General features: G+C 52.1%; 1 protein-coding gene and 6 non-coding genes across 10 annotated transcripts in view; 4 read left to right on the top strand and 3 right to left on the bottom strand.

Annotated features, from left to right (window-relative positions):
• LOC142824070 (zinc finger protein RFP-like) overlaps positions 1-16173 on the bottom strand; it is a 246383-nt gene that overhangs the window by 139109 nt on the left and 91101 nt on the right. The window lies entirely within an intron of this gene.
• On the top strand, positions 3339-3447 carry TRNAL-CAA (transfer RNA leucine (anticodon CAA)). The gene is made up of 2 exons: positions 3339-3376; positions 3402-3447. It is a non-coding gene; the product is annotated as a tRNA-Leu (tRNA).
• Positions 4227-4299, bottom strand: TRNAV-AAC (transfer RNA valine (anticodon AAC)). The gene has a single exon. It is a non-coding gene; the product is annotated as a tRNA-Val (tRNA).
• Positions 7190-7274, top strand: TRNAS-UGA (transfer RNA serine (anticodon UGA)). The gene has a single exon. It is a non-coding gene; the product is annotated as a tRNA-Ser (tRNA).
• LOC149521366 (small nucleolar RNA U3) lies at positions 10251-10466 on the top strand. The gene has a single exon (XR_016348026.1). It is a non-coding gene; the product is annotated as a small nucleolar RNA U3 (small nucleolar RNA).
• On the top strand, positions 12147-12358 carry LOC149521365 (small nucleolar RNA U3). The gene has a single exon (XR_016348027.1). It is a non-coding gene; the product is annotated as a small nucleolar RNA U3 (small nucleolar RNA).
• On the bottom strand, positions 13650-13721 carry TRNAE-CUC (transfer RNA glutamic acid (anticodon CUC)). The gene has a single exon. It is a non-coding gene; the product is annotated as a tRNA-Glu (tRNA).

The raw sequence follows: 16173 nt of genomic DNA, 5'->3' as shown, positions 1-16173 counted from the left end.
AAAAGGTTAGCAATCACTGGCCTGATCCATGGGAGGTGGTCAAATGCAAGGCAGGGAAAACACTAGGGCTACATCTACACTGACCCCTTCTTCGGAAGGGGCATGCTAATTTTGAAAGTGGGAATAGGGAAATCCACGGGGTATTTAAATATCCCCCGCGGGATTTAAATAAACATGTCCGCCGCTTTTTTTCCGGCTTGGGGAAAAGCCGGAAAAAAGCGTCTAGACTGGCCCGATCCTCCGGAATAAAGCCCTATTCCAGAGGATCTCTTATTCCTACTTTGAAGGAAGAAGTTCATAGAACTTCTTCTTCTCAGCTTGGGAAAGGGACGACTAAGGTGCGATGGGACACAGTTTTATGTAATGATGACAGGGGTGCAGAAAGCAAATAAGAATTTTTATTCTCCTACTCAAGATCCTGGGTGACAGAATGAAACTGGTAAGTAACCAAATTAAAAGTGACTCAAAAGGGAGCATTTTTGCGCCCGGTGGAACTCCTTGCCAGAGGATGTTGTGAAGGTGAAATCTACAAGAAGGTCCAAAACAGAACTGGATAATTTAATGCAGGAAAGGTCACTCAATGGCATTTAACCAGGATGGACAGGGCAGGTGTCCCTAGCTGGTGTATTCTAGAAGCTAGTAATGGGCGACCGGAGGCATCACTTAATTGTCTGATCTGAGGATTCCCACTGGGCAATGAAATTGGCTACTGTCGTGAGACAGGATCCTGGGCTAGTTGGGCAACTGGCATGGACCAGTCTGGCTGTTCTGATGTTCTGTTTGGTTTCTGTTCTTGTCCCCTCTGGACAATGGAAAATGGACCCGTGTCCTGAAGGGGACAGAAAGTGGCCTGTGAAAGGCTAGTGCAGGTAAGGAAAGACGCCATGTGCAGGTGTCCCTGGTGGTCTAGTGCCTAGGATTCAGCACTTTCACTGCTGAGGCCTGGGTCCAATTCCCAGTCAGAGAAACTAGCTTCACTTGACATCTGCCTACTCATTCATCTTACCTCATTGTTACAGCAGCTGTGACCCAAGAGGTTCACTCAGGGCCCCTTTCCCACCTCTCCCTCACTGCCAAGACAGCACCTGCCATTTTCACAAGCCCTTCAGAAGGGCAGAGCTGGTCACTCAAACTGCCCCTCCCCTCTCCCATGTGGGCAGCCCTTCAGGAAGCTCTGTGGCACACACAGCACTAGCCCAGCGCAGTGTCAGGTCGGCACAAGATCCATTGGTTCAGTTTGGTTGTTGAAGGAGAAAACCCAGAACTGGCTCCAGCCCCCACTCAGTAACCTGGGGAAATGACCCACCAGGCCTGGGCCCCTCGGAGAGGCAACGATTCCCCACTGGCCAGGGCAAAGCCTCCCTCTCATACAGGCATGGAGCCTTCTCCCCCTGGTCCTGCCTCCCCTTCACTCAGCTCTCACTGCTCGGTGCTGCCAGGGAGGGGCCTCACTGCGAGAGCCGCCTGGGCAGGTTCCTGCCACAGAGACACGTCCCAGAGCAGGACGGATGCTCAGACCGACACTGAGTGTTGCTCAGCGCTGGGGTGAGACAGGGAAGGAGAAAAGGGTCTAACGGCGCCTGCAGCCTTTCAGAACAGCCCCTGGCCCCACCACCACATCCCAGCTCTTCCCTCTGCCCTCGCTGGACTCTGCTGGGCACTGTCTGGACTCAGTCCTCCCCGGGCTCTGGAGAAGACATGGCAGCTCCATGGGCAGAGTCCTGAGCCCCTGGCAGGGCAGGGCTCATTAAGCAGTTGGCGGGGGGGGGGGGGGGGCTGGGTTGCTGCACAGGTTAGGGCTGGCCTGGGCAATGACTTGTGATGGGGAACCACTCCCAGGGCTGCACTTTTCCATGCTATTAATGGAGGAGGAGGGGGTCTGGGATGCAGGTTGGTGCAGACAGGAGCTTGGGGCAGAGGACTGGGGTGCAGGAACAGTTGCAGGAGGTTGGGTTGTGACCAGGGGCAGAGGATTGGGGTGCAGGATCTGGGAGGAGTGAGGGTTCAGGAGGGGGGCACAGGGTTTGGTTTACATGGGGTACCAGTGGGTTGAGGGAAGGGAGGGGCTGGGGTGCCAGAGGCAGGCTCTGGCTGGGAGACTTACCTGGCTCACTCCCGGCCAGCAGCCCAGCACATTTCTCAGGCAGCTACTTCCCTGCCCCCGCACAGGCTCTCAACCGCCGTTAGCCAATAAGCTGAAGGGCTGCGAAAAGCCCTTGTGATGTCACTGCCACACCCACCCCTGCCCTCCAGGGCTAATGTCCTGCCCCAGGCAGCCCCTTTGCCTGGCTGAGCTGCTCCCAGGGGTGAAAGTGACACATTTCTTACAGGGACTGTTCTATTGGGCACCACCCCTTGGGCAGAGGGAGGCTCAAGGCAGGAAGTTGGGGGAGGGGTTGTGATAGGACAGTACCTGTAAGAAATTAAAGTGTGGAGTGGAGTGTGGGAGGCTCAAGGTAGGTACTTGGGGAGCATGTCAGTGGGGGGTGGGGCTCAGGGCAGGGGTGAGGATGTGGGAGGATATGGGAATCAGGGCACAGGATTAAGGATGTGGGGGTCTGGGGCTGGGATTGTGTGTGTGTGTGTGTTGAGGGGATCAATGGGACTAGATTCCCAGCTCCCTCTGCTCTGGGCTCCCTGAGGCCCTTTAACACACAAGGGCTTTCTCTGCAGTGCACTGAGGAGAGGAACCCCTGAGCCAGTGATGCCACTTTGCCCAGGTTGGCAGGGACAGAAAGCAGGCCGGGTGCCCAGTAACCCCAGACAGATGTGCACATCTGCATGTGAGCAGCAGCTGTTGTGGGGCTCTAGAAATCTCCCCCTAGATCTAATTCCCCACGTGCCCGGCACCAGTCAAAGCCAGGGCTCCGGGGTCTCAAGCAGAACACTGCTAGGGGCGGATACGTGTCTATTTGAGGCAGGTTCCTCACTCCCACGTCCCAGACATGTGCTGTGGCACAAAGACCAACGGTCCCTGCACAAAGTGTGTCCCAGAGATAAGCGTTAGCACCGGGAACAAGCACTGCCCTGCAGAAGAGACACCCCTGATCTGGAGCCAACAAGCCCAGGAGACACCCAGCTCAGGATCCCCAGGCACTGACACAGGCTCCCTGGCACAGGAGAATCCCAAGCCTCAGTTCTGCCGGCCAGAGTTTTCTCCTCTTCTGTTTCTTGTCAGCTCCCTGCAAAACACCTCACAACGGTAGATGACGGTGAGTGGGGATAAACCCAGCTGGGCTGCAGAGCGGCTGTTAGGTGGGGAAAGAGAGGTGCTCCCGCCGCCTCCCCGAGCAACTCTCACATGTAAGTAAACTGCCATTAGAGGTCTTTGCATAGATGTCAGGATGACCGAGTGGTCTACGGTGCCAGACTCAAGGACCTGTCTTTCCCTTCGTTGGGTGTTCTGGTCTCCAATTGGAGATGTGGGTTCAAATCCCACTCCTGACATGTCAACTGTTTTATATCTAGAGAGGTGACCTCATTTCCCCATTTCTCCTGACATTGCAGGAGCCCTTGCTCCTCCCACATGCTCATGAAAGCATTTCTCTTAGGCTGCATCTACACAGCAGCGTTCCTTGGGCATAACGGCCATTACACTGCAATAACAATGGGAGCGTCTACACAGCAATTCCATTATTCCGACGTCTGTAACGCACCATCCAGACCAGTGGCCTGAGGAGCCAGGAGGTTTCCAGGCTGCAGACAGCCAAGCCCAAAGACAAAGCAAAGTCCCAGCCACTTCCTGCTCAGCCCAGCGGGGTCTCTGTGTGGCCCCCAGACCTTTTGTTTGCCTTTCCCCAGGTGCAGGGGCCCAGATTCAGCAACACTCACAGGCCCCACAGGAGGAGGCTGGTTTGATGCTTCACCCCACGGCCCAGCAATATGACCACAGACTCCCCCTGTGCACTGGAAGCCAGGTTTGCGTGGCTTTGTGTCCATTTGTACCAAAGGCGACAGCCACACTGCCCCGAAGGTGCACAGCCGCAGTAGTGGCACTTCCAGGGTGGGCCTTGGACTGTGTGGCCGCAATGACCTGGTCTCAGGCAAGGCACCACTGAGAAGTCTCAGGCCCCCCCTCCACGTTCTCCTATCTCAGCCTAACCTGCTGAGTTGTCTTCCACAAGCTCCTGAAAGCCAGCACACATGCTGCCAAACCCTGCACCAGGTGGCAGGCCCTGGAACTGCCTTGTGGGCACCCAGGGGAAGTGCAATAAGAGAAGACCCTGTGTTTCTGCCTGGCTTTGAACCAGGGACCTTTTGCATGTTAGGCAAATGTGATAACCACTACACCACAGAAACACACACAATAGTATTTTCTGCTACTGCACTTAAGCTTGGGCAAATATTCGGTTGCTAACCCTTTGGCCAACAGAGATTGCTGCAGGGCAAAGGAATTCTCTGTTGTCTATTTTGTGCTCTCAGGAAGGGACCAAACTGAAGGAGGCCGGGCCCCCACCTGGGGACTCCAACCTAGACCCTGAGACCAAGGGGTTTACAAGCCTAATAATAAAAGTTCGCTGCATTTCTTCCTCCCACAACCCTGCAGAACTTCAAAACCTACAGTCCCAGAGGAGATGTGCATGTTAGAGCCTCTGCCCACTGAGCTGTAGCCTTCTGTGCCCAGGGAGCCAGACACTGCCAGGGTGGGAAAGCAGGAGGGAAATGGGGAATGGCCGAACTTTGTGAGGTAATGGTGTTATCTGGGACTGTACATAGAACGGTTTACAAGTGGGTCTGAGTAGGGCACCATGGCTTGGCAGGCTGAAGCTTTGTGTAATAAACAGGGTATCCTGGGTTCAATTTCTGGAGTTGCCTTGTTGCAGCCTTTGCTCACATTTTCCTACACCCTTCTGGGACACGGAAGAGGCCTCTCCGGTCACCCATGGAACTGCTGGTTCAGGAAAAGGCTGATTGGGGAGGATTGTTGGGAAGAAGGAAACCATAGAGGAGAAGCACCTGACACCCACAGACCCTGACTCTCCATGGCTACAGGAGCTGCAGAGGTTTCACCCTCAGGCTCTCTAGGTGCTGACACCCCCAAGGAATCACAAGGGTGTGTGGTGCTGGCTCTCCTGTCCCAGCAATTGCAGTCAGAGCCCTGCCTTGTCAGGGCCAGTCACAGCAGCCTCTGCACCTGCTCCAGGCTTGTGGTTTCCTTCTTCCCAACACTCCTCCCCAATCAGCCTTTTCCTGAACCAGAAGTTCCATGAGTGACCAAGGGAGGCCTCTTCTGTGCCCCAGAAGGACCTAGGAAAATGTGAGCAAAGGTTACAACAAGGCACCACTGGGAGTTGAACCCAGGATCTCTTGTTTATGAGGCAGGTGCTTTAGCCAGCTAAGCCATGGTGCCATCCTCCAAGGTTTCTTTAAAATGGCTCTTTATGTTTCCAGACAACACTTTTGACTCCCAAAGTGCAGCCATTCCCCACTTCCCTCCAGTCTTCCAGCTCTGGCGGTGTCTGGCCCCCTGGGCACAGAAAGCTAAGCTCAGTGGGCAGGGGGCTTTGGCTTCCTTCTCCATGGGATGCTTGGCAGGAAGGGCTGCTCAGCAGGGGTGGGGCTCACCTGTGGAGGAAGGGAAGAGTATTTGGGTGCAGACTGGCTCACCTAGTGAGGAGGCTTTAAACTAGGTTTGCTGGGGGCAGGTGCCCAAAGCCCAGAGGTAAGTGAACAACATGGACACCTGGGAGATGGGCCAGAAATGGGAGAGAGCAGGGGCTGTAACTGCAGAGATAAAGGAGGGATGAGGGACCACTGGGAAGCAAAATCTAATCTGTGTCTTAGATGCTGGTACAGACACACGGGAACTATGGGTAATGAGCAGGAAGAAGTTGGTATCACTGGGACTTGGTGGGTTAATACACTTTACTGGAATATTGGGAGAGACGGGTAGAGCTCACTCGGGAAGGATTGGCAGGGAAAAAGGGAGGAGGAGTTTACTTATCTATGAAACATGCGAACACTTGGCCTGAGGCAGAGTTGGACACAGGAGACAGACTTCTCAGGAGTCTCTGGGTGAGGTCAAAGGGGTAAAACCCCAGGGTGATGTCACACTAGGCGTCTATTCCAGACACCTCCCCAGGCAGAAGAGGTGCCTGAGGCTTTTTAAACAATTAACAAAATCATCCAAAGTGCAGCTGGTTTCACACACACTCAGCCTCACCCACAGCTGGGAGGCAATTTGCAGGGAGCTGAAAAGAAACAGAAGAGGAGAAACTGGAGCCTGGCAGAACCAAGTCTTGGGATTCTTCTGTGTCCAGATGTGCTAAGCAGCTGGCAGCCAAGCTCCCAAGTGCTGGTCTGTTCCTGCTCTCCCCAGACAGGCAAATCCCCTCTTCTGGGTGTTACAGGCTGGACTTTGCCTGCCTGACTTTTAGCCAGGGAACTCCTCCCGCACCAGCAGTTCATCCATCTCCCAGAGAGGCAGCAGTTCAGGAGAAGTGCCGTGTGTGTGGGAGGTGTGGGGTGTTCAAGGGGGGCATTTCCCTTCATGTGTAAAAACTATCACAGCCATGGGGGCTCACACACACACAGGGGCACACGCCCTCAATATTGGTGCCCAGGACAAAACTTGCTCTGCTCCTGGAACAGCGACTAGCAGTGAGGCCCCTCCCTGTCAGCACCGTGTCAGACGGTTTCTTCTCGGCCTGGTACCTCCTGAATGCTGGGAGAAGCTGCCTGGCCCGAGGGGCTGCAGTTCCCTGGAGAGAGGGGCTGGGGCTGGTGGCTGCAGGAAAACCCTTCTGCTGTGTCCGTGGCTGAGCGGCACAAAGGAAAATAGAAGATCCCTTGGTGGATGGATGTGCCTGAGGAAAGAAGCTGAAAGCGCAATAGATACATAAAAGGGGACGAGGGACAGTTTGAGTCACACACACGGCAGGGGGCACAGCTCAGCCAGGGACCTTATCCATTCACAGAGCTTCCCAGTTTCTCCACCACCCCAAACCCAAACCATAGCAACAGCCAGGTGGGACAGGGACAATCTCAGAGACCCCCATGGCCTGGCTGCCTGGAATCTCCTTTGTGAGGTTTCCCCTTGAACTCACCTCTAAGCCAGCCTCAGACCAGAGCACCCAGGACTCCTCTGCATGACTGTTGAAAGGGTTTGCCGTGTGAATTCTGTGTCAGGGGACATCAGGCCTGGGCACTGAGATTATTTGCCATTTTCCCTGGCCTGCTGTTTCTTATACCTGTGATGGCCGAGTGGTTAAGATGTTGGACTTGAAATCCAATAGGGGCTCCCTGCATAGGTTCAAATCCTGCTCACAGCCAGGCCTGTGTTTTGTCCACACCCCTTCCTAGGGCAACATGGAACCCAGACCCTGAGAAGAACATGCCTGTCCCGTCAGAAGGGACACCTGCAGAAGGCAACAGAGGCTACAAAAGCAGGAGAGAACATGCAGTGCGGGGTCCTGCCTAACAATAGGAAAACCAGTCTGGCTTTCAGCAGAGCCACCTCCCCATGGACACAGCCAGGGAACCGAGCGCCTCCAGTGGCCCCTCCGCCTCCCCAAAAGCCAGCCCTGGTTGGGGAGAAAGATGCTGGGCCCAGCAGCCTCCCTTCATCTGGCAGAGGCAGAAGTGATGGAGACAGGCCAGGGGTATGTGGGCTGCAAAAGCCTCTTGTTCCCTTCTCAACTCCTAACAGTGCAAACATCAGGGAGAGCAGCTCAGTGATGGACTACAAATTATATGAGTGTTACTTCAAATCCAACTGACCATTCAATGGAAACATTTCTCTCTCCAATTCCATTACATTCTAGGTTTCTATTTTTTGGATTCTATAAATGAATACGACCCCTTACTGCTGTCCTGTGCCAACGCACATAAACCAGGCAAACCCGTCCCTCGGCTGGAGCCAGCTCAAACCCGCTGTGTGTCTGGTTTCTGTTTCCATCCGTTCAACAAGGGTGGGATTTGGAAGCCCAATGGCAGGTCCTTGGTCTCCACGGGCTGTGCTGTGCAGAAGAACAAGAACCACACCCAGCTGGGGAGGAACGGCCTAGTGTGTATTGCAATTGGTGGAGGAGTTGCCCAAATCTACCGGAGATGGGCAGGAGCCTGTTACAAACACACACTAAACACCGTTATCAGACTGCCTGGTGCACATTCCTACCTTCCTTTGTGCACACAACATACCTGGGGCTCTAATTACTGGCCACCTGCCTTTCACACAGATCATTGATCCTTGTGACTTTCCGGTACATTCATACGGCAGCTGTTTAAACATAATGTGCTTCTATTGCATGATCTGCACAGGAATCTCCGGTTATGTCTACACTACAAATTTCCTCAGCAAAAAAGGTGCTAACGAGGGTCTCATTTGCATGAGTCATGATCTTATTTGCATATTTTCTGGCAAACTGATTTTGCACTGGGGTTGTTGTGCAAAAACAAGCAGTGTGGAAGTTTTCTTTTTGTGCAAAACTCCCTTTTTCTGGTGCTCAGTGCAGTCTGCGCATGCGCAGTGTGCGATTCTGCGCGGCTGGCGAGCGGGGTTCGCAGCCCCTTGGCAAGCCCTGCAGACATGGAACTGTAATGCTACTGGTCTGGCAAAAGTTTGTGAATGGGTTTGACTGTCCATGCTGTAAAAACAATGGCTGGAAATATTGGCTTGATCCATGGGGGCCTGGCCAAATGCAAGGTGGGGAAAATACTGGGTGAAGGTCTGTGTGTGTGTGTGGGGAGGGGGGATTTTTCCCACCAGGACTTTGTCCCTCGGAATCCCCGCAGAGGTTGGGTTTTGTCTTGTTTGGTTTCCCTTTTCCCTGCTTCCCTCCTCACTGGGGGGGAGGGGGCGGCTCTCTCAGCCTCTCAGTGGGAAGCCCTGGCACAGAGTTGGGATGGGCAGATGCTCTGAGAGGCAGTCCCTGGGCTGTTTGGGGAGAGAACTTTCCCCCTTCTGGATTACTTCATTCCACTAGGATGGCCGAGTGGTTAAGGTGTTGGACTTAAAATCTAATAGATGTTTGTCTGGGTTGGTTCAAACCCTGCTCCTGGTAGATACTTGATTTGGAGAAACAGTAATGTGGGTGGGGTTCTGTCCTGCTGTTAGGAGGGGGACTGGATTTCAGCTCCAAAGGTCCCTTTGGCTATGTCTGCAGTGGCAGTTTCTGGTGCAAGAAACATCCATGCTGCCATGTGTGAGCTGTGCTTCTGAGCAAGAGCATCCATGGCAGTGCTGATACTCTCTTGTGCAAGAAACCCCTGTCCTGTGTCCATACTGCCTTGGGGCACAGCTGCTGTAACAATAAGGTAAGATGAATTAATAGACACATGTCATGTGAAAGCCAAGGTATCCCTGAGGGGGAATTGAACCCAGGCCTCAGCAGTGAAAGTGCTGAATTATAGCCACTAGACCGTCAGGGACAGATGAATAAGCCTTCAAAGTAGGAATAAGAGATCCTCCAGAATAGGGCTTTATTCCGGAGGATCGTGCCAGTCTAGACGCTTTTTTCCGGCTTTTCCCCAAGCCGGAAAAAAGCAGCAGCCATGTTTATTTAAATCCCGCGGGGCATATTTAAATCCCCCACGGATTTCCCTATTCTGAAGTTGAAAATTAGCATGCCCCTTTCGGAAAAGGGGCCAGTGTAGACGTAGCCAAGGTGTTGGAGCAGCTATTAAAAGGCTTCTTCCTTGGCAGGGGCATTGTGCTTGTGGATTGGCTGTTTTTTGGATGCCTGGTGCTTGCACATGCAGCTGGGCTTTAGCAAATCAGAACAATGCAAGTCGTGAGCAACCCAGCGCCTCTGGAAATGGGAGTGGAGTAAAAAGTACAATATTGTCTAAAAAACCCAACTTGATTAAAAGTCAAAATGTGACAAAAATAAATAACTTGAGTAAAGTACAAATACCCAAAAAAGGTCTTGAGTAGCGTAATCAAGTATTTCTACTTAGTCACTTTCCACCTCAGCCCAGCAGGCAAAGCTTCCTGGACCCAGCTGGTCCACAGACTTACCCCTGACTTAAAGGAGCCCCAGGAACTGCAGTTTCAGGAAGAAACAGCAAGAGATTTTGATTGGGTGCCAGGTGCTCCACATGCTAATCAAGAGGCATATTTCTGTAAAATGGGACACGGAGCATATTCTAATATGCAGATTTCTAAATCTGGTGGAGCGTGTTTGAATGGGACAAGCACTTTGCTGAGATTATTTCTGTTCTTTAGTTTTCTAAGTGTTGTGTGAAAACATTCCCCATGAGAAGAAAGTGAATGCACATGAGGGTGGGTGTGTAGCGAGCAGGGCCTGCCTAAGGCTATACTTTCAGAGATCATTTCTATAGTCGGTAACTAGAAAAATGCAGCTGAAAGTGGTTGGTCTTGGTAACCATGAGGATGAGTGATAATGTTTTCTTCTGAACATGAAACAAGCAGGCAGTGTTGCTTTAATGTTATTGCTGTCTGCTATTGATGATTGTTCCTTTTTTCCTGTTGGAAAGCTGGAGGAAGAGAGCACAGGCTGAGTGGTTGGTTACTGTCAAAAAGTTCAAAATTAGTTTTGAAGTAGAGAGAAGGAGGGATTTCCCTTTATCATCCTGTCCTGGCTTTTCTTGAGTTCCTGGTTTTACTTCTACTACTCTGGTCCTGATCCTGGGCTATGTGGACATTGGAGTGATCTTGCACAAAAGTGGCTGCTTTTTTGTGCAAAAGCGCATCTAGAGTGGCACAGACACTTTTCTGCAAATGCTTTTAACGGAAAACTTTTCTGTTAAAAGCATTTGCGGAAAATCATGCCAGTCTAGACGAGGCCTAGGGGTGCGTCCTACAGCTCAAAATAAGTGATGCAAATTATGTAGCTTATTTCGAGTCAATTTTGAAATAACTTATTTTGTAATTCGGTGCTGACTACACAGCGCTTATTTCAAAATAAATCGCAATTCCAAAACGCCCCTCCCTCCTTGTGCCATGAGGTTTACAGGGACGTCGGTATAGCGAGCCCGTTATGGTTTGAAATAAGGGGCTTGCTCTTAAGACGCATCTGTGTGATATGAGCACCACGTCCTAAACCTCCGAGCTAGCCGGCCCACGGGTGTCAGTCTCACAAGTGGCCCTTTCAGAAAGGAGCCTTGGGCAGCCACAGGGATGTTGTGGGCTCTAGAACAAGGTAGGTGGGGCAGGAGTGGCTTTTGCAAGCAGAGGAATTAGCTCAAGTGGTAGAGTGCTTGCTTAGCATGTGAGAGGTAGTGGGATCAATGCCCATGTTCTCAAACTGCAGCTTAGTTCTCACCCCTTACTTTCAGTGGCCCTGTTCTCCTGAAAAAGAAAGACTTGGGTCCTCTTTCTTTCCACCCAGCAATTGCCATGCTGCAGAGATAGCAAGACTACCACTCTGTGGTGCAATGGAAAGCCTGTTGGACTTTTAAGCTACAGTTAATATAAACCAAGCTGATCATTCAAAAGTTATAGGTTCAAATCCCACCAGAGTCATTTTAGGTGCTTACTGATTCCCAGGGTTCAGCTTTTACAGAACAGGCAATCCTTAGGCTCACACCGGAGTGGGCTTGAGTCCAGACAGTTCCCAGTAGATCCCAACGGGGGTGGAGGGAAGGGCTTGTACTTGGGGTTGGGCTGGGGGTTGTTCTGAAAGGCTGCAGGTGCCTTTAGATACTTTTGTCCCTCCCTGTCTCCTACCAGCACTGACCAACACTCAGGCTATGTCTACACCTCACTGTTCTTCTGAAAAAAAACTACGCAAATTGCAAACCCCAATTTGCGTAGCTTTTTCTGCTTCTTTTTTTCAGAAGAGGCTTTTCCAACATTTGGCCTGTCTACACTGGGCCAAATGTCAGATAAAAAACAACCTTTTTTTTTGGAACATCTCTTCATAAAATTCAGAAGAGCAGATGTGTTCTCTGGACTAAAGGGTTGTGTTTCCGGAAAAGGGTGCCAGTGTAGACGTAGCCCAGGAGATTTTGATTGGCTGCCAGGTGCTCCACATGCTAATCAGGAGGCGTGTTTCTGTAAACAGGGACATGGAGCATATTCTAATATGCAGATTTCTAAACCTGGTGGAGCGTGTTTGAATGGGACAAGCACTTTGCTGAGATTATTTCTGTTCTTTAGTTTTCTAAGTGTTGTGTGAAAACATTCCTCATGAGGAGAAAGTGAATGCACATGAGTGTGGGTGTGTGGGGAAGCAGGTGTTAATAAGACTGTACTTTCCGGGATCATTTCTATAGTTGTTAACTAGAGAAATGCAGCTGAAAGTGGTTGGTCTTGCTATCCATGAGGATGAGTGACAGTGTTCTCTTCTGAGCATGAAGCAAGTGGATAGTATTGCTTTAGTGTAATTGCTGTCTGCTGTTGATGATTTTTCTTTCCTGTTGGGAAGCTGGAGGAAGAGAGCACAGGCTGAGTGGTTAGCTACTGTCAAAAAGTTCAAAGTTAGTTTTGCAGTAGAGAGGAAAGGGGATTTCACTTTGTTTTGTCTTGGTTTTTGTTTAATTCCTGGATTTACTTGTAGGCTACATCTACACTAGTATGACTTTATGCAAATATTTTTAATGCAAGAATTTTTGCATTAAAGCATTTCTACAGGAGAGCATCTCTACTAGCATATGCTTTTCTGCAAAAGCATTCGTGCCAGTATTGATGCTCTCTTGTTTAAGAAAGATTCGCTGGCCATTTTAGCCATTGGGCTTTGTTGCGCAAGAAATTAACGTTGCTGTCTACACTGGCCCTCTTGCGCAAGAATACTTGACAAGAGGGCTTATCCGTGAGTGGGCGCATCAGAGTATTTGTGCAAGAACCACTGATATTGTACGTTACAAACTCAGTGTTCTTGTGTAAATACTCGCGGCCAGTGTAGACGGGCGGCAAGATTTTGCGCAAAATCTTGCCAATGTAGACATAGCCGAACTGCTCTGGTCCTGATCCTGATGTTTTCATGCTTTTCTCTCACTTGCTGCTGGGTCTTTTTCATGTGCTTCTCACACTGGATTCAGCCAGCCCCTTGGATCTGCCTCATGCCTTGTCCCCCATCTGTTCCCTAGTGGCCCTGTGGGAGGCAGAGACTAGCTGTAGCCCAGAGTTAATTATCCCTTGGGTTAGTGTCTTTCTCCCATAATGTGTAGCTAAGATATTTGTTAGTAACTGGCAGGCGCCGCGGGGGCTCACCCCCGAACAGAGACACACGACCTCAATATTGGGGCACAAGACAAAACTCACCTGCTCCTGGAACAGGAACACTGACTAGCGGTGAAGCACCGAGCAGTGAGAGCTGAGTTGTGGGGGAGAGGTAAAAACAGGGGGAGAAGGCTCCATGACTGTGTCAGAGGGAGGCTCGGCTCTGCCCTGGCCAGTGGGGAATCGTTGCCTCTCCAAGGGGCCCAGGCCTGGTGGGTCATTTCCCCAGGTTACTGAGTGGGGGCTGGAGCCAGTTCTGGGTTGTCTCCTTCAACAACCAAACTGAACCAATGGGCTAGTGCTGTGTGTGCCACAGAGCTTCCTCCAGTGCTGCCCACATGGGAGAGGGGAGGGGAAGTTTGAGTGACCCAGCTCTGCCCCTTCTGAAAAGGGTAAGTGTTGTCTTAGCTGTGCCAGAGAAGTGGGAAGGAGCCTGATGTAACCTCTTGCATCACAGCTGCTGTCACATGTGACACTGAGGTGAGAAAAGTGACTAGGCAGTTGTCACATGAAATGGCAGGCTGGTTTCCCTGACTGGGAATCGAACCCAGGCCACAGCAGTGAGAGTGCTGGATCTAAACCACTAGACCATCAGGGACACAAGAAACAGACCTCTTTGCTAACCTACACCAGCCTTTCACAGGCCATTTTCTGTCCACTTCAGGATGGGGTGGCAGGTCCATTCTCCCTTGCTCAGAGGCGACAAGAGCAGAAACCAAACAGAACATCAAAGCAGCCAGACTGAGTCATGTGACTTGTCCAACTAGCCCAGGATCCTGTCTCACAACAGCAGCCAATTTCATTGTCCCGAGGGAATCCTCAGAACAGACAATTGTCAAGTGACCCCTCCTGTTGCCCATTTCCAGCTTCTGGTATACACCAGCTAGGGACACCTGCCCTGTCCATCCTGGTTAAATGTCATTGATTGACCTTTCCTGCATTAAATTGTCCAGTTCTGTTTTGGACCTTCTTGTAGATTTCACCTCCACAACATGCTCTGGCAAGGAGTTCCACTGGGCGCAAAAATGTTTCCTTTTGGTTTATTTTTAATTTGGTTTCTGGGCTCTCTGAGGCCCTTTCACACACAAGGGCTACGTCTACACTGGCCCCTTTTCCGGAAGGGGCATGTAGTAGGAATAAGAGCCTCCGGAAAAGGGCGCTTTTTCCGGAGGATCGGGGCCAGTGTAGACGCTCTTTTCCAGCTTTTTTAAAAAAGCGGCGGACATTTTTATTTAAATGCCGGGGGATATTTAAATCCCCCGCGGATTTCCCTACTACGATAGGTGAAATTTACATGCCCCTTCCGGAAAAGGGGCCAGTGTAGACGAGCCCAAGGGCTTTCTCTGCAGCGTGCTGGGGGGAGAAATCCCTGAGCCAGTGACATGGACTGACCTAGACGCAGGCCAACAAGGGGGGTTTCAGTGAAGCTACATGTAAATGGATCCATCTAGTAACCACTGCCAGCCACACGCACAAGGGAGGGGACTTTAGCCAAGAAATCAAGGAGGGGTTGGAAGTGAAGGGGGTTAATCAGATGGACGGGAGTTTCCAGTGCTGGGCTGTGGTTAAGATAGATGAGGGGATGTCTCAGGGCACTAGCACGGCAAGGGGACCCGAGAGGGCCCTGCTGCACCGAGAGACATGGCAAAGCCTGGGATTGAAAAATATTTCATCTTAGGCTCCCCACACTGAGCTACCAATAAACCCCTCTAGCTGGTTATTAACTGTCCGGGATGTCTGGCAGCCGTGTCACTAACATGATGCCGTCGTGCCCGGCCCAGGAAGGCGCGACTGGTCTTTCCTGCCACCTGCAGTTTGACTTGCTCCTTCCCCCCATTCCTGCCCTAGCTCCCGGGCTGACCTGGCAGCTGAAGTGGTCGGGGACCCAGCAGCCTGGGCAGGGAATGGACTCCCCAAGGGGCGCACGTGAGAGACAGGGGGCTGGCGGCTCAGGGAGGGGCGGTCCCAGGAGGCAGAGGGCACCTGTGACTCTCGGCTGGCAGCTGACACTCTGCTCCTTGCTTCCCTCCCGCTGCTTCACCTCCCAGGGCTTCTTTCTCCTTCCCTGTCCATAGCAGGCAGCTACACAAAGGCAGGTCACCAAACCAGACCCCCCTGTGGCCAGCATGGGGCTTGCACCCACGACCTGGGCGTTATCAGCATCAAGCTCTAAACAGCTGAGCCAGCAGCCCACGAGGGGCCCTTTGGGAAAGACCCCACAGGCAGCCACGAGCTCGTCTCTGATGGGGCCACGGGCGACTCACTGAGATGTGGGCTGGCTAGTGCAGAAGTCAGAGGATCAGGAGCCTGGGTGGGTTCAGGGGGGCCTGAGCAGGAGCAGGTTTTGGGGGAGGGGCTGCTGGGCCACTGAAGCAGGTGACCAGGTGGTTGGCAGCAGCTCTGTGGGCTGGGCACATGGTCCCATCACCTGGACATATGGAGCCTCCCTCTGTGGCTTGGGCTGGAGGAGCCATGGGCCAGCCACTGCAGCAGCAGGAATTTGGGATCAGGTCACCCCACTGGGGACAATGGAGGGAAGAGAAGAGTTTTCCCTGCCATTAGGGGAAAGCTGGCCAGACCCTTTTAGCCACTGGGTCTGTGCAGACTGGATCCTCCTCCTACCAGTTCTCTGGCCTCAGTCCTGCAAAGCTCTCAGCCTTTTGCCTGTTTCTGCTTCCCTGACCATAGCAGGCAGGTAAAGTGTGTGTGTCGGGGCAGGGGGGGTGAGTAGTCTCTGTAGTGCACAATCACGTGGCAAACATGGGGCTTGAACCCATGACCTTGGCAGTATTAGCACCACGCTCTAACCAACTGAGCTAGCCAACCTTCAGGAGCGAAGCTCGCAAATGGCCCTTTCAGAAAGGCGCCTCTTCTCTGACAGGGCCACTAGCAACTCACTGTGATGTGGGCTCACTAGTCCAGATGCTTTGAGGTTTGGTCAAGGTGGCTGGCGGCCGGCATGGCGCACTGAGACCCAGGGCAAAGAGGCAGCCGGAATCTCTTGCTGCCAGCACCTTGCCTCCCAGCTTCTTCCCTGTCGGCAGCAGCCG

Source organism: Pelodiscus sinensis, chromosome 28 (genome assembly GCF_052426305.1).
Source record: "Pelodiscus sinensis isolate ZL-2025 chromosome 28, ASM5242630v1, whole genome shotgun sequence".
In the NCBI taxonomy this organism is placed as follows: domain Eukaryota; kingdom Metazoa; phylum Chordata; order Testudines; family Trionychidae; genus Pelodiscus; species Pelodiscus sinensis.
This window is presented reverse-complemented; position numbering and strand designations above follow the sequence as displayed.